Raw genomic sequence first — 25644 nt, forward strand, 5'->3', positions numbered from 1 at the left:
AACATGAGTATCAGTAGGACTTCCACATCCTATTGTTGTTTGTTTCTGCTCTTTTGAGGGTGTCTGACACCCAGCTCCCAAATAAATCACAGAGGCTTATTCTTACTTATAAATGCTTGGCCCTAGCTTGGCTTGTTTCTAGCCAGATTTTCTTAAATTATCCCATCTACCTTTTGTCTCTGGGCTTTTCCTGTTCTCTTACTTCTGCAACTCTGAAGTCCTGAAGTCCTCCTCCTTCTCTGGCTACTTGTATTTATATTTTCTCTGCCTGTGAGCCCTGCCTATCCTTTCTCCTGCCTTGTACTGGCCATTCCGTTCTTTATTAGACCATCAGGTGTTTTAGACAGGCAGAGTAACACAGCTTCACAGAGTTAAACAAATGCAACACAAACAAAAGTAAACACCTTAAAATAATATTCTACAACAACATCCCTCAGATCCTCAGTCACAGAACGCCCTCGTTGAAAGTACAATGTCCAACATAGCAGAGACAATATGTTGATGGCAGACAGGGGCCTCTGACTGGAGAACTGTAAGAAGTAGAGTCCCCCTGAATCTCTTAGAGGAGCTGAGAAGTTGGTTCTTGCCCTTACCTAAACTGCTTGGGACTAGCCACACTCTGCTGGGGGCAAAGCTTGATGCCAAGGACCACAAAAGACTGGGGGAAATCACATTCAGTTCAAGTAGCACAGCTCAGGGTCATTTGAGGGGATCTCAATTAGGGGATTTCTCAGATCAGATTGACCTGTGGCCATGTCTATGACAACTGTCTTGATTAATGATTGATGGAGCAGGGCTTAGCCCACTGTGAGCAGTGCTGTCTCTGGGAAGGTGCTGGTTTAGGAATATATAAAATGCTGGCTGAGCAGAGAACCAGAAAGCAAGCCAGTAAACAGCGTTCCTCCACGGTTTCTGTTCCACATTCCTGCCATCCGATTTCTGCCTTGAGATCTGTCCTGTTCCCTCAGCAATGGACTATGCCTTGGAGGAGAAAGCCAAAAGAAATCTTTTTCTCCCCAGATTACTTTTGGTCATGGTGTTTATCGAAGCAACAGAAAACAAAGGCGAATACTCCTAAAATCAAGATTGTTGACGTCACTGGATATCCACATATCCAGAAGAGTGAAGAAACTAGATCTGCATCTCTCACTTTCCATAAGTATTAGCTTAAAATTGCCCAAAGACCTTATTATAAGACCAGAAACATCAAAATCACTAGAGGAAAACATATACAAAAACTTTGAAGACATAGGCATAGACAAGAACTTCCTGAAAAAGACTCCCATTATCACAGGAAATGATCCCAAGAATTGCTAATAGGGATAACCAAAAAGTTAAATGTAATAGAAACACTAGAGTGCTGAGGCAGTCTACAAAACGGGAAAAAAAACTTTGTCAACTCTACATAAAGAATATTATGTATATAAATAAATATACTATATTAAATATAATTTAATTATATTGTATTCATTATTTTTATTTATATAATATATACATGTATAGTCATATATAATATAAATTATATCTAGTTATAATATAGAATAAATAAACATACATATTTACTTATATTCTGGGGTTTATATCCAGAGAATATAAAAAATACAAAGATTCAACATTAAACCTTAAACTTCCAAATCTCTCAAGCAATAACAGGCTAATGAACTAAACAGGCAGTTCTCAAAAGAAAAAAAATAAGCAATAAATATTTGAAAAGGGGTTCAAATCCTTAGTTATTAAGGGAATGAAAATAAAAACTATTTTGAGATTTCATTTCACCCTAGTCAGAATGGTTATCATAAACAAACATGCAACACCAAACGCTGGTGAGGTTGTGAGGCAGAGGAACCTTTGTTCACTGTTGGTGGAAATTTATGTTGGAATAGCCACTATGGATAACAGTATGGAGATCTAAAAAAATAAAATAAAATAGAACTGCTATATTCCCATCCATACCATCCTGGGTATATATATCCAAAGGACTCTAAAATTTACCACAAAGATAATTGTACATCCGTGTTTATTGCTACCCTAGTCACCATAACTGGGAAATGACTCTAGTCTATATGTACATCAACAAATCAGTGGATGAAAATAAGTGTGGTACATACACGCAGTGGAATCTTATTCAGCTATGAATTAAAAGCAAATGACATTTGTAAGAAAGTGGAAATCTTTGTTAAAATAAATCAAACTCAAAAAAACAGTACATTTTCTCTCATATGTGAAATCTAGGGGTGTGTGTGTGTGTGTGTGTGTGTGTGTGTGTGTGTGTGTGTGTGTGTGTGTAATTAGGTCATGAAACTGGAAAGGGGACCATGAAAGTGGAAGAATAGATTTACAGTGTGGAGAGTATGGAAATGGAATACCACTGTCGTGAAAGCAGAAATGGCACTGTTAGGTGTCAGGATGGGACTGTCATGGGGAAATCAGGGGAACAGGGAGGGGATGACTCAGAACAAAAACTACCATCACACTTCACATTGTATACTAAATTTGAAAATTAGTAGACTAATGTTAAAACAGTTTGAATGGGATGAGTAACGCCGAGTGACTTGAGAACCACCAGATGGCTGGCATCTGCTGGGTCAGAGGGATCTACAGTGCAATGCTGGTGCTCTCTCCCACTCCCCTCGTCCGAGTCCCTATGGCTCTGTTTCACTGTGGACAGGAAAGGGCCATTCAAAGTTCTTTTGATGGGAGCAGTGACTTGCTAAGAATCCCAATGTAAACAAAGCCTTGCTATGAACCTAAGGATGTTCTATTCCCATCCCCCCAAGATCAACAGTAGCTCTTACATTCACAATCCAGCCAAACATCCTGCAAAGGTGTCAGACTGAAACAGTTAGTTTCACTGCAGGCAGTGAGAGGAGGGGCCACTAACTCTAGCCTGAAAACTCATGGAGGACAAATAAAATGTCCATCTGAGTTTGGGGCCCTGTGTGAACCTATGCTACCATTAGGTCTAGTTGGTCAAGCTATAGAATAGCACTTCTTTCAATGCCTGTCTCAACAATTTTTCAAACAATACCAAACTCTTCTCCCATAAGACTTTCAGGGCTAAATGTATTGTTTTAGTTTCAAGACCAAGATACATGTTTCTCTGGCTACCCTCAAAGTTACCATGTAGCTGCAGATTTATAAACTTTAAACTTCTCATCCTCCAGCCTCCTCTTTCTGAGGGCAGGAATTACAGGCACTGGGGTCCTCTTTGTTGAACAGTGATACTAAATGGACTTATTCTTAAAGATACACAGGTCCAGATTATACATTCATGGAATCTCTCTCTGGATAATCCAAACATAAAAAAAAAAAAAAAACCAGACAAAGCAGTAAACCTTTGAGTATATTTGGTTTGCTATGTCCTCTCAGGACCCAGCAAGGAGCCCAGCACAGCACAGCTCCATAGTGACTCAATCTCCCTCCCATCCTCAAATGTCAGGCTGTATTTACAGAGTGTAGTCAGCTCTCCTCTGACTCTCTGTTGCCTTAAGATGTCCAGGACAAGGCTACACAGCTGCCCTAGACCGCTGAGTCATCTTCCTCTCAGGAAATTGTTTTTGCCTTGGGTAAATAGGTAGGCAATTTTCTGTCCTTTTCAGAGAGAAAGCCTACGTTTAAAAAAGAGTAACTGTGCAGCTCAAGGTCATATGCAAACTGGGCCTGGTTAGAAATAAAACCCAGGTGGTTTCTAACATGCATTTCTGTGCTTCCTTGTGGGGAGGAGGCTATCTTGGTTATTTATTTATATATATATATATATATTGTTCCCAGATCACTCACCAAAAATCCTGCCCAAATATTGAAGGTAAAACAGCCTCATGTATCCAATAGAAAGAGTATGTATGTATAAAAAGAAATTTTTCCCACATGAGGAGTGAATCAATGTAGAGAACATTTGTTCAGCTGTTTCCTTATAAAATAAGAGCATTCCTCCTGGCTGCCACAAAAAAACCCCAAATGCTCCATTCTGTTACTAAACAATCCCTTTAACACCAAGCCAGAAATAAGTCACCATGTTAAATCCAACAGCTTGCAAGCCAAATAAAAGGACTGTGCCAAATGTATCAGAGCTGGAGGGGAACTGTGTCAGAACTGTCTGTCTGAGAAACTTTCTCTTAGATCCCCAGTCAGTAGGGTACCAGCATCTGCTGATGCCAACTGAAAGGCATGAGTCATTACAGACAGCTTTAGAAAAGGCATTTCCTCCCACTGTTAATGCGTGACTCACCAGAACTCTTCAGATACTACACTACACAGATGACTCAAGAGCCTACCAAGGACAGAGCACAATCCGTTCTCTCTTCTTGGGCCAGGATTTCTCATTTCAATTAGCACTTACTTGTTAACTTACTTCAAAGACTCACATACACAAAAGAAGTCTTGGTCCATTCTCCATCCTCTCTCAAAAAGCAGTGGTGTGTGTCTTGATATAAAATATAAAGATATTTTCTGAAGTGCTGCAAGAGAACAGAGATGAAACATTACAATTCATGCTGAAAGCAGTCTTTGACTGCTTGGCCCAACTTGGAAGACGAAGCTGGGCAATGACTACAGTTATGTTTGATGAAATATTGATGGGATATGTAAAGCTTCTTACAGTGTAAGCAATACCTTACTGGGTCAGAACAATGGCTCGCCTGTCTAAATTCTTAGTGGCCAATAGTGGTATCAATGCTATTTAGTTATATGTAAAGGTAGTTTAGATAATTGTTCTTTTCAATAACATATGAGCCTCCCAGAAAAGGGGTCCACACCACTTTTTTTTTCCTCTTCCATCTCATCTCTGACACTCCCTTTCCATAGTAATTTTCTTGAAAGAATGTTCTGGTTATTACTACAGTGATGAACAGCACAAGTTTGGAATTAGGTCACCTGACTTCAAATTCTAGGTCTACCAATACATTTTTACACTTCTCATCTCAGTTTCTCACCCATGGCATAGAGCTGGAAAGGTGTTTGCATAACTGTAGACTGTTACAATAAGTATGTAAGGAAATGGTGTACCCATAGTTAGGAGTACACACTCTGGAGAGCGACCAGGGATCAAATCTGTGATTTCACTATCTGCAAAATTACAATGGTTATCTCCTTCTAATTTGAATGTCACAAATCACCTAAAACCTCTGGCTTGCAGCAGCATTCATCTTTTTTCATCTTTCACGGTTGCTATGGGTCAGAAATTGGGGAGTAACCTGAGCAGGTACTCCTAGCACATGATCTCTCCCGAGGCTACAATCAAATGTCAACCAGTAGTGGAGTCTACCGGGCCTGGATGGATACTGTCATGGTCTCTCACTCATGTTGTAAGCTGCTACAGGTCACTGCTGGGAAACTCAGTCCCTTTCCACATGGACTTCTCCATAGGCCGCTAGAGTATTCTGCTGTGACGTGGGGACTGGCTTAGCCCTGAGTAAATAATACAAGGGAACAAAGCAGAAGCCACATGCCTTTATGACCTCGTCTCGGAAGTCTTCTGAGACCTCCTTGACCCTATATGGTGATCAGGATGGCAAGCTCCAATACAGCGTGAGAAGGGTGATTCAAAGATGACACCATGAAGTGACAATCACTGTCACTGCCTTTGAAAAGCACCACCACAGAGACTTTAAGAAGAGGTTTTGTAAGTTCTTGGACCCTTAAGTCTCTTTATTTTTTGAACAGAGAATGACAGCATGCTGACAATTCATGAGATAGGATATAAAGTATTTGGTAAGTCTCAAAAAGACTACATATTGTCACTAATCCAGTAACAGTGAAAACATTTAAGGATTTTTCCCCAAGGAAGAAGGCATTACAGAGAATAGGCAAAGACTATAAATTCCATACCCCTGTTTCTGCCCATTCTTATCCCTTTTTCTCACATGTATGAGGCTTCCTCATAAGATTTTCACTCAAAAATTGTTGATCTATCTGCTGCAGTGGGATCTCTGCATAGACAAACAGGTGTGTATCTGTATAGACAGCATTAGCTTCTCATGGAGATAACATAGTTAGAACACATGGAAGTCCAGTTTCAGGAGAAAATGTCAAGTCCAGTGTTAAAGCACTCATTTTTCACAGTGATCACACAGAAGTGCCAATTGAGACTGTGGAGGATATGGATACGTATGGACATAGTAAACTGCACACCCTCATGTTTCCTTTATTCACTCTGATATTGACTCAAGTGTTTACTTTGTTCGTATACTGGTCTAAACTTCAAGTGTATAATTGTCATGGATACAGCCCCACCTTCCAGAGCTGCAAAGAGAGGGGGGGGGGGGCACGTTTACAATCAATGAACACTGTATTTGCAGGGAGGGAAAGTGCTATGTAACAATCAGACAGTGACTTGGTAGTGTCTAGGGAGAAGAGGTTAATTAACTATAATGGTCATCAGAGTCCTCTATGAAAGGTTAATAATGTTTGAGCTCAGTTTTGAAAGACAAGAAAGAGCTGGCCATGCCAGGAACTAAGAGAGGAGTCACAGGTAGGTACAAACATGGCAGCCTGGGAAGATCGAGACCAGGCAATCTCATTCTGATGAAAGCCCCAGTATTTACTAAAGTCTTGGAAATTTGATTTGGAAGATATTCAAAATAAATTTGTTTCCCTTTGAGTCACGTCTTCATTAAGGGTATTTGGTTAAAGTTTCTGACTAAGGGCAACACTTTTGGAAGAAAAAAAAGGTGGAATTAACAATAGATGGTGCAGCTGAGACCTGTGCCTCCAAAGGAAAAAAACCAGCTACATCTAGGACACTATAAAAATAAAATGGAAGGTTTGGAAATTCAAACAGTCTTGAAAACAGAAGTCGGTCTAATGTGGTACAAAATATAGGACAGGTAACATACACACTCTTACCCACTTTGCCCAAAACTTTGGAACCCCTAATTTTGCCTGCTACACTTAGAAAGTGGGGAGAAAAAAGAAACCTCAATGCCTTAAGGGGGAAAGAATGAATTACAAAGTAAGAGCAAACGAGGTTAGAGTTGGAAGAGAACTTAGAGGTGGTTTTGTCCTATCATACCACACACACACAAGTTTCAAAGAAAGGCTTTGCAACAGTAAACCATAAAAGGTAAAAGAGCTTTCTTACAAACAACAGGGTGTCAGATTCATAAAGGGTAAATAAGGGCCTCTCCACCCTGAACTCAGGAAATGCTCTATACACATTCCTCATTCCTGCAGGCAAGACTTTATGGGGTCTTCCTTCTGAAACCTCTTGCTTTTATGAATGACTTATGTTCAACCAATCCCCCTCCCTTCCCTATCTTCCTATATTCCTTCTTTCTTTCCATGATGGTGTGTGTGTGTGTGTGTGTGTGTGTGTGTGTGTGTGTGTGTGCGCGCGCGCACGCGCATGCGTGTGCGTGCATGTTTCTTTTTTTAAATAGTGCTTTTTTTCAAAAAGGGTACATATTCTAAGTATAAGAGGAAAACATGTAAGGATTTAAAATGAACTTCGCAACTGTCACACATGGAGGAGTATTGAACATTATGGAACTGCTGGGTAGAGATGCTTCACCCGGCCTGGGGGAGGCCGGGCATGAGGGAAGGTGCTCCAAGAAAAAGATGTGAAGAAAAAAATAGAAACAAGATAGGACAGAACATAAGAGACAAGGAGAACCATATCTTTTTATCTTATTTTTTTAAGATTACAGCATCATTTATATATACAAATATTTATATTATTCTTTGAAAATTTAATACATATATACAGTATATCTCAATCGGTGACAGGGCAAGGCAGTTCAGAGTTTCCTCCATCTTGTACTCTTGCTGAGCCCATTTTAGGGTTGACTAGAATTTGATCTTCTTGCCGGGAAGTCCCATGAAAATTACCCAACTCTCTTCTGGGAACCCACCATAAAGATGCTCCCGCTCACTTATTTTAGCTTCTGTTAAACTGCTTGCCTCTGCAAAACCTTCCCCTGCAGCTGCCCAGTGATACCAAGATGTAATTTTTGCCTTTAAAAACCCTTACTCTAAGTGCTTGGTGCTACACTTGGGTCCTGAATTCCTGGGTGTAATCCTATCTGGCTGGAATAAAGACTTGCAATTGGCTGTAATGGTCATCTCTGGTGGGCTCCCTGTAACTGATCATATCCCTGTCCTTCAGTTCCTCTGGCCCCTCCCAATACTGTTCAATTATGTTTTGTTTCTTTTTTAAAAATAATGCACTGGGTTCGTTAGTACTGTCTACCTGGAGCACAGGGAGACCTACCAGTGGCCACTTACTTTAAAAAAAAAAAAAAGACTGTCTTACCCCCAGCAGCCATGAACTGCCATTAGCTCCTCAGCCGGAAGCGGGTCGTTGGGAGCCTCCCTCTCCCCACTTCAGGCTAGAAGTTTGAACTGGCTTGAGTTGTGTAGGTCTTGTTCAAGTAACCAAGATGCTCTGAGGTCATGAGTACAATGGCCATGTCACGTCCAGAGGCCAGCGTTGCCCAGCCCCCATTCCCATCTTGCACTCTTTGTCCTCCCCTCTTTCATAGTGCTCCCTGAGCCTTGGAGGAAGGGTTCGATATAGATGTTCCATGTGTGGCTAAGCACTCAGTCAGTTACTCTGAGCACTTTGAAGAGTTAGTTATGAGTCTGCACTAACCACTACCCACTACAAAAAGAAGCTTCTCTGACCAAGGTTGAGAGCAGTGATGATGTATTGTTAGAAGCCTCGTGAAAGGCACATCTGAGGAGCATTTGAAAATCAGCTGGATGAATCTGAAGTCTAATATACGTGAGCACAAGGGACAGGTCATAGCGGTCTAGACAGGAAGATAGCAGTGGCTTCTGCTAGTGTGATAAAAAAGGAGATGGGAGATAGCATCGGTAGGACATAGCAAGGTCCCGAAAACAGGATAAGGTAAGTGGACTGAAGGTGATTTCAGGGATGCTGTCCAAACTTCTGATGCATCACTGGACAAGGGGTGTGTTCACCCATATAGGTACCTAATGGGAAGGTTGTTTTGCTATGTGTGAACTGGAGATAAAAAAAAAATGAGTTTGGACTTGGAAAAAATGGCTTTGAGTTGCCTCGGAAACACTTCCATGGAGTGTGTCCAGGAAGTAATGGAACATAAAAGTAAGAAGCCGAGGAGAGAAATCCGGAAAGAAATATAGATTCATGAGTCATCCATATATAGCTAAAAATAGTTCCAATTACTCTTGCTTTTTTGCATGACAAACACAAGATACAAAAACATTAAACTGCTCACCCAGAGTCATCCTCGCACGTTAGTGCAGGGATTTAGACCTCGTTTTCCTGACCCCCATGGCCACGCCTTCCCCCACTGGAGCTAGCTGCAGTAGCTGCGGGCTCTGATGAGCGTCAGAAAGCATGGCTGTGGGATCATGCTCTCTTAACTCCCACTGCAGACTTCTAGTACGAACAGAGGAACTGAATCTGTCTTAGGCATATGACGAGATACGCTTTGCAACTTGTACAGCCAACAAATTGCCGTCTGACAGCTGCTAGTCACCTACTCCCCTTCCTTGGCAAGAAATCTCTGAGGTGAGGGAAATCCAGAAACATTCTCCCAGACATTCCCTTCTGATTCCTGTCATCTTCAGGCCGCACTTCAAATATCTCCTTCTTTTACAATCGTCTGTAATCTGTCATACCTGGTCAAGACTCCACTTTCCCAAGACCGGGAAGCCAACGGGTCATTTGTGCTGCAGTGAAGGGGAAGGGAGGCTTCCGTTGCTGAATACATAGACAGACCGCTTTTAAAGTAACTATGTTGAGTAACAAACAATGATCAGAGTAGATACAAAAAATGAATTCATCTTTTCAGATGCATTATTTTATTATCTTTGGAACACAATGGGAATCAATGGGCTGTCCAAAGTTATAAAATAAAAACTTGGGGACACCACCAGTGACTTTTTCTCACAGGATGACTTGCTCGTTGTTTAGTTTTTTTTTTTTTTTAGTTCAAACAACTATCTTCTGACTACTCAAGGCCATTTCTTGTCACCGCCTGCATCCTTAACTACTGAGCCAGACGCCATCTTCAAACCTACCTCAAGTACTACATTTACGGAACATGGTCTTCCCTTCAGCATACAACCATCTTGGAAACACCAGTTGTCTTTGATGCCCTCTTTCTCATTCTCCACTTTAAATTCACCACCTATCCTGGATATTCTGTTCCTGGCATACTTCTTGAATCTCTCCACTTTCCTTTATCTCCATGATAACGCTTTGACTAAGTCAACACCCCACTTCCCCTGGCCACCACCAGCATGGCCCTGATACCTAACCTCCTGGGTCCTCTTTGGCCTCCCTCCAAATTGTGCCTCACAAGACGTGCAGAGTTACTTCACAGAACACATCCAGTCAGGCCATTCCCGGAGGAAGATGTCTTCCCTCTGTTCCCACACTCACAAGCTTTGGGTGCTCCTAACCTGCCTGCCTCTCTAGCCATCTTCGGCCTCTCCAACTTTCCTCCGTGCCTGCCCCAGTGTGAGGCCTCACACTTTTAGTTCCCTCTGCCTAGTGTGTGCTCCCATGCTACTCCATGCCCTGGGCTCCCGAGCACCTCTCCTTACCCCTCCCCTCTCTGAAAGACTTTCCCTGATACCGTCCTCGGCTGTCAGTGGTGGTTTGTGCTCAGTGATTTATCATAAATTTCTGTAATATGATTTATGTATTTCTCCTCCACTAGATTAAATGCTTCACGAGGAAATGGTCATGGAGAATTTGCTTACTCCCTTAGCTAAGCCTTTATCCCAACTTTACAACACTGTCTAGACACACGAGAAATGCTCAAGATTTCTGTTTGTTGAAAGGATGAACTGTTACTTTCTATTAACTTTTTCTAATTAAAAGAGACTATCACAGTGCATGTGGCAGCACACACTCAACTACTTGGGAGGCTGAGGCAAGAGGATGTCAAGTTCAAGGTGATCTGGCAACTTAGCAAGACCCTGCCTCAAAATAATTTGTTTTTAAATGGGAAGGCATGTAGCTCAGGGGTAGAATGTTTGCCTAGCACACACACAGCTGGCCCTGGGTTCAGTCCCTGGTTGGGAGGGTGGGCCATGAGAATCTCAGCCAAGCATGATGATATCCACCTATGAACCCAGCACTGGAGAGGTTGAGGCAGGAGGACTATAAGTTTGAGTCTAGCCTAGGATATATGATGAGACTGTTTCATTGGAAGGGAAGGAGGGAGGTGAGAAAGGATGGATATGAATTTCTAGTGTATATTACTTCCTTCTGAATGGTGACTCTGGTTTTTATAAAAATAAAGGTGAGAAAAATATAGACTACATTATTTAATGAGTTCTGCATGTGCTAACATCAGCAATGAATCTATAACTTAGCATCTTCTTTTTTTCAAAATTATTAATGGATACAAAAAGTGGCAAAGAGGAAAATATAGATAGGTGTAAATGAGGTCAAGGGAGGCAGGTAGCTATGTGTTTTGGCTCCACAGTAGACAACGCTAGTTTGTGTGTCTTTCCTTCATTCCACACACCTCTAGGTTTGGGGAAGTTGAACCACATTAGGCTCTAACAAATGTGATGCTCACAGGTCATAATAAAAAAAAAAAAATCAGAGATGAGAGTGGGTATGCTACTAAGGAAGGAAGATCCAGTGCAGATGCAAACTAGCGTCCTCCATTACATGCGGCTCTAATGAGCAAAGATGCACCAGGCCAAGACGCCTGGCACTCAAGCAGCCCTGTTCTAATGTATTGAGTTCCATTAACAAGGGCTGAGGGGACAGGAGGTGAAGAAGTGTAAGAAATGGAAAGGACATTTGACACGGTGAAAGAAAGCCAGAATTCTAGTGTTCAGCTTGATCACTTCATAGCCTTTGACAAAGCATCCAATCTCCCCGAGCCCAAGTTTCAGGGAGTATAAAGTGTGTCAGTGACAAAAATTCGGCTCAGAGATGTGTGTGGCAGTACTCAACTACAATCCCAGTCCTTAGAAGCTGGAGAATTGTCACAAATCTGAGGCTACTCTACGTATATAACAAGTACCATCCCAGCCAGAGCCACATAGCAAGAGCCTGTCACAAACAAACAAACAAACAAACAGATTTGGTTCAGGCAGCAGACTAACAAATGTGTTTCCCTCACTCCCTTGAACCATCCCATGAATGGACTATAAAGATGAGAAGAAGGGGCACATCCATTACAGTACTGAGCACTGGAGACTTTGAAGTGGCTGAACACTGAGAAAAGAAAAACATGGAAGGGCTCACACAGGGGACCGCAGCAGAAACAGAGGTTGGAATTGTTATATACGCCATTTTTCTAAAAACTACCCCACAAGATACAAAGGGGAAAAAATACTACCAAACTTTGACACCAGAATTACCTTGGTATAAAAACCAGGTATGGGGTAAGAGAACAAAAAATTTCCTGATGGACAAGGACACAAAAATTGTCACAAAGTTCAATATCCATTCATGATAAAAACCTGAAAGAAATAAAAAATATGAGGACTATATCTCAACATAGTAGAGCAGATGGTGGTGGTTCATTTTGATTGTCCACTGAACGTTTTATGGGAAAAAAAACACCAGAATTCCAAAAGAATCAGATTGACTTTGCATTTTTAAATGTCAGCGTTGTAACTAAACTGCAAAGCAGGATTCCCATTAAAGAGATGCAAGGAAGCAGCTTCAGAGTTACAATTGTATGTTTGGCCAAGTGTTCGGATCATAAAGCTCATGTAAGCAGATTTTCAGATTTGTCATGATTTAAAACAAAAGCTCCAATCCACTTTCTTGTGGAAAAACTACTTAAACTACTTAGGCTCTAACAAATGTGATGCTCACAGGTCATAATAAAAAAAATTAGAGAACTTTCCCAAACTCCCTGTGTGGTCGATATATTGTGCACCCCAATAAACTTATCTGGGGGTCAGAGAACAGAACAGCTGCTAGACATAGACATAGAGAACAGAAAATGATGGCACACACACCTTTAACCCTAGCATTCTGGAGGCAGGGATCCATCGGGTGTCCATGAGTTCAAAGCCACACTGGAACAGCCAGGCATGGTCACACACACCTTTAATCCCAGGAAGTAATGGCAGGAAGCAGAAAGGTATATAAAGCGTGAGGACCATTAAGCCAAAAGGAACCTCGGTGAGGAGAAGGTGTATGATACAAAAGTTAGGGACCCAACTCAGGAGTCAGGTAATTTAAAAAATCTTGGAATTTTAGAGGCACAGTGTAATCAGACAACAACTGATACTAACTTGATCAGGAAGTTAGAGAATTCTAAGATGAGTGAATTGCAAAAGCGTGTGTGTGTGTGTGTGTGTGTGTGTGTGTGTGTGTGTGTGTGTGTGTGTGTGTGTACTCACTGGTGATTTCAAGAAGATACATGCCTTACTATCAACCAGGCCCCCAGGAAAGCCCGAGAAGACTGTTCACAAGTCACTTATGGGTAAAGCGCTTTTCTGAGACAAGGATGTGTGCAAAGAAAACACAAGCAGTGCAGGAAGCCAACCAGGTGAGGACGGTGCTCAGCGTCCTGAAGAACGGGTCCCCCTTGGAGCCAGCTGGCCTACGGAGCTGGACAGTCAACCTGAAGGAAACTCATGTGAGAGCTGCCACTTCTTTGGTGAAGTGACTGTAAGTCGGCCAAGGACAAATTTTTAAGGGGAGAGCTGTGACCCATTAGAAGCCAGCACTCACTGTAGCTGACACATGGCTTTTAAGTGAAATAACTTCTATTATAATGGGGGTGGCAGGCAACTTAAAATGTTAGGAAAAATAAAAAGCTGCATAAAAAGCTGTTTGTCCAAATATGAACATATTTAGATGCTGTAGGACAACTTCAAAGAATACTACTTAAGACAAGGTGCCTCATTTGATGTTGCTGTTGGAAATATTCTGTTACTAATTATGGGGGTTTAATTACAAGGCTGATTTCCTCCCCTATGAGGCTAATCACTAATTAGGCTAATTACTAGTTATGGATACTACTTACAAAAGTAAAATTGTTAATATTTTGGAATTGACTGTAAATATAGCATGTAACAGTTAATACTAGCTAGAACACAGAAGGCAAAAATAAAACAAAACCTTAACAACTTAAAAGTAATGCTTAAATGGTTATAAGTTAGGAAAAAATGCAATATTTGGAAGAAGAAATTCTAAGAGTTAAAAATCTTAATCTTCCATGAGTGGAGTTAATGAATATTTTTTTCTAAATTTAAATGCTGTTATTTAATAATATAAATATGTGGTAAAATCTACATTATGCATATACAGCCAACAAAAAGTTACAAGAGAGAACATGGTCCTATAAATAAGCCAAATTTCTTATCTTTGAGAAAAGTAAATAATAGATTCTACCTAAGGTTGATAAATAAATAAAGAGGCACAATATTTATAAAATAAATACTATGTGTATTAGTCAAGGCTTTCTAGAGAAACAGAACTTAGGAATATATATATTTACATATATATGGGATTTATTAAAGTGGCTTCTTACAGGCTGTGTCCAATAGTCCAACTACTACCACAATAGCTTCCCACCAAGGGAAGGTCCACGAATCCAGTAGTTGTTCCATTCATGAGACTAGATGTCTCAGCTGGTCTTCCTGAAGAAAGATGCTCCAGTGAAAGAATGGACTTGCCAGCAAGAGCAAGCCAGCAAAGAGTCAACGCTTCCTTCTTCCATGTCCTTCATACAGCCTGTCAGCAGATGGTGTGGCCCAGATTAAAGGTGGAACTTCCCACCTCAAAAGATCTGGATTAAAAATGGGCCTTTCCATTTCAAATGATTTAATTAAGAAAAAAATTCCTCACCGGTGTACCCGGTCACTTGGGTTTTAGTTGATTCCAGATTAGCCGGTACTAAGGGTCCATACTAGTCATGCCACCATAAAATTCATTTTGCCTGTGCTGCCCTATCATGGGTCAGGCCATTGTTGACATTGCTTTGTCTATGCTGCCCATTACAATAACTACCAGCACTTTGCCTTTGGCGATTCAGTACTGCCACCTGGCCCCTGCTACTTCAGGGCACAGTTAAACACATTGCATTTAACTCAGCCAACTGAGCAGCAGCATCTCCAACCCTAAGGTCTGGCCCAAGGAAAAAGGCGACAACAAAGCTAATCAAATGTGGTGATGGCCCTCTCACCAATTTGTGTCTTCTAGGGTTAGTGAGGGACATGTCTTCTGGGTCTTCCCATTGTGGATTAGGGTTAATGCAGCATACCCATTCTAGTATTAATTTCCTCCTGAGTCTTAAAAAATCCCTTCATCAACATTAAACTAAGGGATAGCAAACACTTCCATTCCTTTTTAGTAGGCCATCTTTTGACAAACGCTTCATCCAACCATTCAAACAAACTTTTGACACATTTTTTTAAAAACTGTGATCCTCCATATTAAGCATAAACTCTCCATTCAGTATGCACCTTATCAATAAACTCAGCCTGACTCCGTTTTATGTTCTTTGCACCATGATCCCACACCCTTAAATTCCATTCCCACGTATATTCCCCAGACTTCTGCTTGAATGAATTAGAAAACTCATTAGGCTCTTTAGTAGTGTAGTGCCCCTCTGATGACAGCCTATACAAAGAACATGGAAGAAGAATGCTTTCATTCTTTCCTGTTTTCTCTGGCTGGCAGCTCCATTGTTTCTCCAAAGCACCAACACTGTGAGGAAGTAAACTGCCACAGCAATGCTATCATTTTTGATGGGTGGTTCTCAACCTTCCTAATGCTGCGACCCTTTAATACAGTTCCCCATGTTGAGGTGACCCCCAGCTATAAAATTATTTTTGTTGCTACTTCATAACTGTAATTTTGCTATGGTTATGAATTGTGATGTAAACATCTGTGTTTTCTGATGGTCTTGGGTGACTCCTGTGAAAGGGTCATTCGATCCCCACAAGGGGATCACAACCCATGTATAGAGAACCACTGTCTTAGGGTGTGCCTCAGCAAAAACACCGCTTGTTAAAATACAGACCAGTGTCCTGACATCGAAATCCACCTTCAGATCCTTTTGTAAGCAGTCTTGTGCTTTAGGAATACTCTGTTCTCATAACTCCTTAATTAGCTCATTCTGACCAATAGTCCTGCTAAGACTTTGAAATAAGATCGTTGGCTCATGCCTCTGTCTCTTTTGCATACGAAACTTACCAAGGCAAGGAACAGTTCCAAGATGAGGGATGATACATAGTCATGGTCTGCAAAAACATCTGAGGCATAAACTGGAGGACCCTGAAAACAAGTGGGTGATGGCAGAAACTCTCTACTTACTCTCTTGGGAATCTCAGGCAAAGTGTCACTGAAACTTAGCCACGAGAATACCTCTAGACATCAGAGAAGGAACTTTGTATCAGAGCCTTGATGTACTGGGGACTCCTGGTCAGAGGCAGTCTTCAGGGGAGATAGACACAGTTTCCAAGTGAACTTAATATTGGCAAGGACACACCCAGGGCAAGGCCAGTATTGGCTCCTGGACCCTTGAAGGACCATCCAAAGGTGCAACCAGCATCTATAACTTGACCTGACAAAAGACTCAGGGTTACAACTGGCTGCTAGGAGGCCAGGAATTAATTCGCATGTCTCTGATGGTTAAAGATTCTAAGTAAATTTTTTTTCACATATATGTTGGTCATGTATGTGTCTTCTTTTAGGAAAAGTCTTTTGCCCATTCTTTTAGATAAGGTCATTTTCTTGTTACTGGGTCTCTGAAGAGTTTCCAGATGTTTTTATGCTAAAGAAATGATAAATGTTCAGGGTGGAGGATCTGTTAATTACTCTGATTTTATTACTGTACACTGTATGCATATACTCGAACAACACGTTTTGCCCTATAAGTGTGTACAATTTAAGTTTTATTTACTCGCTTCATTTCATTTTTGTTTTTCATACAGGGACCTGTTCGGTAGCCCTGGCTGACATGGAATCTCCTGCCTAGGTCTTCAGAGTGCTGCAATTATAGTCATGTACCACCACATCTGGACCAATTTAGTTTTTAACTGAAAGCAAACATTTTTTTAAAAAGCCATTCATTTTCACAGCATACCTTACAGCTGTTGGGCTGTCTTTTCTGCCAGGGGGAGGGTGTGCCAGTCTTAATGTTGCTTGGATAGGATATGACAATGGGGACAGTCATATCCCTGTTGAAGTCTGCATTTTCTGACTGCAGGGTCACTTTCTTTTTCTGTACTTTCTCTGAATACTTTTTCGAACCTAGTCTTTTTTTTTTTTTTCAAGTAAGGAAGATGGCACCAAAATGATAATGTAATGACTTCATATTGCACTTTGATTCAGTTCTTGCCTCATCTTGAGATTGCCCTTACTGGGGGAAGAGAGAGATGGAAGACTGAGAAACCGAGTATTATACAAACTTGGTGATTCTGTGACCCACAAAGAATGCATGAGAGCATTCTTCCCTTGGATTTCATTCACTGAGCCAAGCTTAGCATGGACACTGCTGCATACTCTACCCCTGCCTAGAAGTGAATGTGATCATATTCTCCAAGCTCCTGCTTGGTGGTCTGCATTCAGACCCTTATCACACAATATCAACTCTTCTTGCTTCCCCAGCACCCCTGCTGATTAAACAACAAGAATTCCCCCCCCCTTTTTTTTCTTCCTGGCCCTATAATGACTCTGGAGTAAAGGGCAAAATCGATTTCTAGGCTATGACTCAAGGCCTGGTAAAATATTGGCCAAGAGGTGGGAGTAAGCAGCCACTCTTTTGAAGATTTCCATACCTTGTTAGCAGCTAAAACACTCATGTAACCAATTACACTAGTTTAAAGAAAACATCTAAATATTGACTTCTTAGGATCTTGAAAGGATTAAACAATTTGCTGTACAAATATTTGCCATTTGGGCATTCTGTGGGGGAAGGAAGCAGGCTGGTATAATCAGTAGTTTTTTTTTTTTTTTCCTTTGCAAGCCTACTGTGTGTCTGACACTTCACAGAAAATAAACCAAAAAATAAAAAAGGTGTAAGAATTGATTTGTGTCCTCAAAGAGTTTATAGCCCAGCTCAGAGGACTGGAAATAATTTGTTTATTAAGTAAGAAGCCCGGGAGTGGGTCATGTGACCAATAGAGATCAAGAGTAAGGTCGACATGTCCTATGGTACAAGAGGAAACATCGTTGTGTAGACAAAGCATCAAAGCTTGTCAGCACAGCAATGCAGCACCACCCAATCCAGGAGCGTCACAGGAGAGGCCCTTGTGGTTGCTTCTCCAGGGATGGAGGGACCTGGCTGCAGAACTTCCGGCTCCCAGCACTTCCCTCTCTTCACACATGAGGAGAGATTTACAGGATGAGTTTCTGCTCAGGCTGCAAAACGGGACACAGCTGAGGAGCAGCATGCTGGCTCTCCTCACATAATACCACCCACAGGTGCTGCCTCAAACACGTCAGTGAACAAGTTCAGTACCCACTTCTCCTTTCTGGATGTTCTGCCCAATGACATCCCTTCCAAGCTTTGTTCACTTCAAAACCAGATTCCTGAAGCAGGACTCGGGCTTTCTCCACTCTGTGCTCTTAATGGTCACAGCCCTTTCTACTTGGGAGAGCCTTTCTTGTCCCCTTTCTCTGTGGAAATCATGCTCAGACCCAAATCCCACCTTTAGCACTCCCCTTTCCACCAAGATTTTCTATACTCAAGGGATGAAGAACTGACTCCTGGCTAAAAGACATGTTACCCCAACAACTCTTCCTATAACATCGTTCTTTGTAACTTCTTAGAAAGGTATTACATTTTATTTGATTCATGTGTAGATATACCTGCATTTCATGGTGCATAGGTAGGGTCAGAGGACATGTCGCTTGAGGAGCAAGTTCTCTCCTAACATGTATGTGGGTAGGTGTTGGAGATCGAACTCAAGTGGTCAGGCCTGGAGCCCTCGGCCATCTCTATCACTTTCACTTCACACTCCATGCTGAGGTTTCTGGAAATGTCCTCTCCTCATCAAATTTTTTGAAGCAGAAAGAAATACTTTTTAATGTTTCTGCTTCCCAGTGTCCTAATATGTTTCTTCCAAGGAATACTAAACATGTATTGCATGGCTCTGGGTTCACAAAGAAGACCCTGAACAAGGGAGAGGCACCCACAACGAGATAATCAAGACAGCTCTGGTCTCCATTATCTATAAGGAAACTGGTGTGGGAATCCCATGGGCATGACAGTGGAAGTCATTAGTGAGAGTCGGCTGTACTGTTTACTCATTCTTATTTTGACCATGTTACTTAACTCCTTACACACACACACACACACACACACACACACACACACACACACACACCTGGGTTCCACTCCAGAGATTCATTTTTTAAGATTTTTACTATGTACATGGGTTTTGTCCTCACGCACGTCTCTGCACCATATGTGTGCAGTGAGTGACCACACAGGACAGAAGAGAGCATCAGGTCCTCTGCAACTCTTAATGGCCAGACCATCTCTCTAATCCCTGCTCCAGAGACCGATGCCATTGGCGCCAAGACTTTAAGCTCCAAAGGTCTTAAACACCAAGACTGAAAATCTCTGCCCCATGGGACGGTCTTTTCCAACCCACTCTTCCCCTGGCAGCTTCCCTACCCACATACTTACCGAAAGTACTTGGTAAATGCCAAGGCGTCTGTGACTTGCTCTGATTTAAGAGGCTGCTTCTGAGGGAGCTATTTCCCACCAGCAATGCTTCCTTTAAGCATTATATGGTAGCTGGGTGCAAAGAAACGGGGCAGGGGGGCTGGAAATATTTTAATTTGAAACTAAATGTGGCGCTGTCTGGCTCAGTGTGGGCCTCCTCTTTAAACATTTTCCCAGTCCAGATTGTAACCTTAGCCTTACATGTCTGTCCACCTTAGCCCTAAGCTAGAGGTGCTTCCAGTGGACAGAAAGGAGGTCTGGATGGCTTCCAGGTTCTGTCAGCTCACTGTTTAACTTAAAATATAAAGGCAGTTAAAAGCTTTTCTTAAGCTATTTTGAAAGTCAAAATATAAAAAAGTAATGCATCTAAGTAATATTTGGTAAAACCATAAAACTTTAAAAACATTAAAAGGATCTGGGTTGCAGACATTGGGTTACAGCAATAGCTTCAAATGGTAATTTCTACTTCTCTGGGCAGCATTCTTTCTGAAATTACAAACTGACTTCTTAGACAGAACCCACTGAATGAAATTTAACCTCCTTTACAGAGAGCCTATTACCATGAAGCGCTGACCACGGCCTTGTTGCCTTTGCTCTCTGTGTCTTTTAGATTCGTAAGCTATTTCTAAAACTACTTTTGGATTCTTCCCGAACTCCCGATATCCTAGAAATGACTGTGCACTACTACACTTAGCAGGACGGTCTGAAATAACCTCAGATCAATGGCTGTCCGCATGGCCATCTCCAAATTGTTTTGTAAGAATGATATCCATGACAGAAATCAGCAGCCTGGGAGGATGAGGGATCTTCTATAAACTGAGAAATGTTGCCATGTAATGTCTGGCTACTCAGGCCTTTGTGAACAAATTACTTGAAGCCAAGCTGTGTTCTCAGTCAATGAGAATTCCAGACAACTGGATTCTAGGTTTGTAAAACAAGATTTGGACTCTTTAGTTAGTGTGTTCTAGCTCATGTTAGATAAGGAAAGAGATGTTTTCTCACTAATTCTTGATGCTGTTGATTTCATATTGGAAAATCTTTTTTGTTTTGAAGGAAAAGAGTTGGTACAGTGTCCTTTCTGGGTAAAAGGTCTTTTCCACCATTCTCTACCTGGAAAAATCCTATTTATCTTGAGAACTCAAGCCTAAGTGTCAGGGACATGTCTCCTGACTCTTTCTGAGAAATTTTTCTTTTCTGCCTTTCATACTCCCAAAGAGTGAAAGATCCAGAAGGACTAGGTGTGAGCTACTGGAAAGCAGAAGTGTCTAACCTCAGTGACCCTGGACCTAGCACACCTAGTTGGTGCTTCAGACACGGATCAGCAAATGTGCGCGTTTTAGAATGGTCAATTTGGCGGCCATCTTAAGGATGGAGAAATCATATAAATAGCTAAGGATAGTACTAGAAAAAAAACGAGAAGCATGCAAAAAAAAAATCAAGGAAGCAGTAAGACAGGAGGAAGGAGAGAAAGGAGATATAGGAACAATCGAGAAGATGGGTTCTGAGTGTTGAATTGCCCATGATTACTGACTTTTCTGTTAAAGGCACAGGCTTGGGAATCAGTCCTCAGAAGTGCTGTTAGCTTTGAAAACACTGTCCATTATCTTTCTTTTTTTCTAACTAAGCCCCACAACTTCATACTCATTCACCCCCTGGTCCTGCTCTTCTGACTCAGAACTTCAAGGCCCTTAGGCGCCTCCCTCCTCTGCTTTCACCTGGAGCAGATGGGAAGAGTGCAAGCAATGCTTCCCTAACTGGGAGCATTTCAGGCTGGTGGAGAGGGGACATGGTTTAAGGGGTCCTTGATCAGAAGAATTCGTTGCAAACAACACCAGAAGAATGAAGTCTCCTCTAATTCTTCAGACTATATTCAGCACTGCAGAAATTACTCATTTACCCGGCAGAAGGGACTCAGAGGAAGAGGGTGAGAAGCAGCAGCAAAGAACTTATGTCTATAAAACGATCCACAGACAGGAACCTGTGATTCCAAGAAAGAAAATACCAAACTCGCGAATCCCCTGGTTTTAAAACTAATTTGTTCACCGTGAATCAATCTTAGAATTCATCAGCTTCACCCTAGAGACAGGAATGAATGCCAGCTCTCTTCCTGACCTATAAGTAATAGGGTGCCACTCATTCAGAAATGAGCATAATAGCAAAGTGAATTGACAGGATTGTTACAAAGCTGAAAAATAACAGGCTACATCCTGAATTTTTAGAGACAGAAATTTCCCTTCCTTTCTCTTTTGGAAAGAATTTTTTTAATTGAAAGATTATCTCTTAACAGCACTAAGGTTAACCAAAAAATATTCTAAGAATGAAAAATAAAACCAAATTATCCAGTCATTTATTTAATCTGGATGAAGAGCTGAGAACAGGGAGAGTAGCTCATAAGCTGATCATGTGGTATGCTGTGACATGTGGCAGGCCTGAGCTCCTGACCACGCAATGTGAGCACAATGTGTGCTGCTTCCAGACCTGGATCTGAAACACCTGTCCTGCTCATTTCTCTATGTTACTTATTCATTCTTGTTGAGGGGAATGGAAGTAACCATGGTAACTTGGAAGTTACTTGTCCAATCTGGCAGAGCCTCAGTCAGACTGCGACCCAGGAAGGCTGTGTGGAGGAGAGACACAACTGAGCCTACATCTGTCTGTCCTTGTTACACGAGTGAGAACTGAGCCTACATCTGCCTGTCCTTGTTACATGAGTGAGAACTGGGTGCATCTGTCTGTCCTTGTTACATGAGTGAGAACCCAGCCTGCATCTGCCTGTCCTTGTTACACGAGTGAGAACTGAGCCCACAGCTATCTGAGAACTGCGTTTTAGGGACCTATTGGCAAGGGTGGCCTTTTTATTTGTGTATAGGTTCTACTTTTAGTTCATCTTTATAAAATTTAATAAAAAAATTTCACAGGAAAAATAGTGTAAATGTAGATATGCGAAAAGAAACAAAACGTAAAAAGGAGAGAAAAACGCCCCTCTACTTCACCAGCTCACTACATAGACCTGCCATGATAAGCCAGGGCTCTCTTAGCCACTTTGCAAGGTTTTTATTTTTACACTTAAAAAAAATATTATGAGAGCTGAGGGTATAGTGTAGTGAGTGATAGGGCAGAATAGGCTAGAAGGCATGGGCCCTGGGTTCAATTCCCAGTACTTAGAAAAAAAAAATCATGATCATATTTCCCTCTGCCTCATTACACACTATGTAGTCACATCATTTTCATAACTCTGGGAAATCGCAGGTTGGTGAATGGCAGTGTGTGTGTGTGTGTGTGTGTGTGTGTGTGTGTGTGTGTGTGTGTGACTCTGTTCACGAACTAGCAAACCCTGAACATTGTCAAGTGACAGTTCTCAGAATGCTTACGTCCTGGACTACGAGCACAGGTGAGTACTTGGAAAATCCAGTCATTTGGTATCATGGTGGAAGTTAAGTTGCGATCGCCCGGAAAACAAACAAACAGCAAAACCAAGCCCTTGCTGTCAGGACATATTCTTGTCATCAAAACACTTCCGATGTGATGGCCTAGAGAAGTTCTTTAAGAGTTGTGACTCATCTCCAGAACCAAAGAAATATGGTATTGCAGACTGGTAGGTCTGGCCAATGTGACAGCTCCATTTTTTTACCCAACAGGAAGAAGAGACATCTGCAGTGAGCAATTTTCTTGGTAGAAATTGCAGCATTTCCTCCTATTCACATTCCGTTGGTTTGAGCTTAATTGTTGAACCAAACCTGGCTTCCAGGGCATCTGGGAAATGACATGCAAACAGGGTGGTCTTGCAGTCACCAAAACTCCATGATACGGAAGAAATGGAGAACAGACCTGAAGGGAAAATAACAGGCTGAGTTTACAGCAGTGTTTGGAGAACAGGAGCCCTGTGTTAGTGGCTACTGGACACTGACTCACCCAGCTGGTTACTAGCTCTCTTACACACTGACTCGCCTTGACTAGTTACTAGCTCTCTTACACACTGACTCACCTTGGCTAACTACTAGCTATCACCTGAGAGACTGATACTTAACCCCAGTTTGCACAACAGAGCCCTTAAGATTCATGTGCTTATATGGGCATTAAGTGGTTGGATGCGCAGAAAGAGCTTCTAAGACATTGATTGCAGCTACAACACAGCCAAAGCCAATAGAAAATTGACGGCCTGTGGCCAGGAGGTGAAAGTGAATGTAATATAATAAAGAATCAACCCTAAATGGCATTAAATAAACTACAGAAGCTTCAAGCCAACCCCTGGAGCCAGGCTGCCCAGATCTGGATCCTGACTCAGCACTTACTAGCCACTCGAGCAAGTTGGGTTACCTCTGCCCCTCAGTTTCACATTTAGAAAGTAGAGATGAAGACGAACAGCTACCTGTAGGGTGGCTTGTGAGGGTTTTCTGAGTGTGTGAGAACGCATGTGACCTGGACTAACACAAGCAGGGACTGTGTGAAGTGTCAGCCTCTAGTCATCTTAAAGGTGTGTTCTCAAAGAATTTTAATTAGTATTTTCTAGAAAATTCATATATTCACCCAAGTCTTTGCAGTGGACTTGTAGAGGCCATCATACTAAACTCCTAGCATTTCTATTCTATTTCTCAGTACCCTGCCCTTCCAAAATCAGAACGTCAATATTCTGTGTCGTAGAAGCCGGGATAGATCCATCATCCAAATTGGACAGGCATTGTGTCTTCACCTGATTTCATTGCCTTCTGGAGAGTTGTGCATATTTTTGTGTCTTCCTTGGTTTTGTGATACAGGCTTTTAAATGAAAAGGTCTCCTTTCAGGTAATGAGTTTGCCCAGAGTAGGTTCCTGCTGTTTTTGAGATGTCAGGATTGAAAGCTATTCTCAGAATCCAGAATTGAACTAGATCAAGTCTTTCTTTTCTATTATTTTTAATAAAGACATTCTTGAATGATAATATATGCCAAACCCCTCAATATACTACTGTATTTTAGCTGCAAATAAATTTATCCATTAATTGATGACTATTTGTAATTAGGAAGAAAATCAAGAACCTCTCTTAAAACCAGATTCCATGAATTTGTTCAGTTTCTATGACAAATGTTATTAGTTTATGACTATTCTTACTTCAGAGGGTTTTTTAAAGTAAAATTCCCATAAAATCAAAATTGCACGAGTTGAAAATTATTTATCTACATATTTAAAGTCATACTATAGTATTACATTCCCAATCATTCGTTCATATTTTTATTAAAATAATTTAGTAGACTATGAATTAATACCTAGTACATGTTTTATTTAGTTCAGGTAATCTTCCATGTCACTTCTGCCTTGTTTCATCACATGAATCTAAAGGTGAAGGAATGCTTCCAAGAATGGGCTCTTTATTTTCTTTTTTGTTCTGGAACCATATGAGACTTACAAAAAAAAATAAAATGAAGTTGCAAAAAGACTACATAGAACAGCAGGGTGGGAGGAAATGATTCTTGCTCCCTCAGCAGATATCTAGTGCCAGAAGTTCCTCAGTCAGGGGTGGGGCCTGGAGAACACCCCCCTCATTTATCTGGGATCTGGGCTAGCTTGATTTTTATGCAGGTAACCTCAGACACTATGAGTTTCTCAGCCTAATTACCCTGCCACGTCCAGAGGAAAGCATGCCACTACATTCCTCCCTACCTGCTGGCTCTTACAGCTCTTACAGCTCTTTGGAGATATTCCCTCAGCCTGGATCAGGGGAGGTTCTTTCTCATTCTCAGGAGGATGCCCCCACCCACCTATGTACACACAGGCAGTATTAATTGTACTTAATGAGTTATCAAAAAAATAGACATGTAGTGGGGAGGGGCCATGTTAGAGGAATATGCGGGAAGGTAGAGGAAGGGAATGGGGAGTGGATATTGTTATATTTTATTGCATGCATGTGTTTTGTAGACTCTCCCTTGGGTCTTCCTTTCTCAGATACTGCCTGCTAATTAGCTATTCTAGGCAAGAACACTATACAAACATGGCATTTGTACATCACTCCGGAAAGTACAGGATGTCTACCTGTCTTACAGAGATATTTACTTTGGTCTCTTAATTAAGGGGTG

The 25644-nt window shown here is 41.5% G+C and overlaps 1 long non-coding RNA gene across 1 annotated transcript; it reads left to right on the forward strand.

Moving 5' to 3' along the window:
- Nucleotides 1-5488: 5488 nt before the first annotated feature.
- LOC119088507 lies at nucleotides 5489-16978 on the forward strand. The gene is made up of 2 exons (XR_005092155.1): nucleotides 5489-5709; nucleotides 16855-16978. It is a non-coding gene; the product is annotated as an uncharacterized LOC119088507 (long non-coding RNA).
- Nucleotides 16979-25644: the final 8666 nt, after the last annotated feature.

Source organism: Peromyscus leucopus, chromosome 9 (assembly GCF_004664715.2).
Source record: "Peromyscus leucopus breed LL Stock chromosome 9, UCI_PerLeu_2.1, whole genome shotgun sequence".
In the NCBI taxonomy this organism is placed as follows: Eukaryota; Metazoa; Chordata; class Mammalia; order Rodentia; family Cricetidae; genus Peromyscus; species Peromyscus leucopus.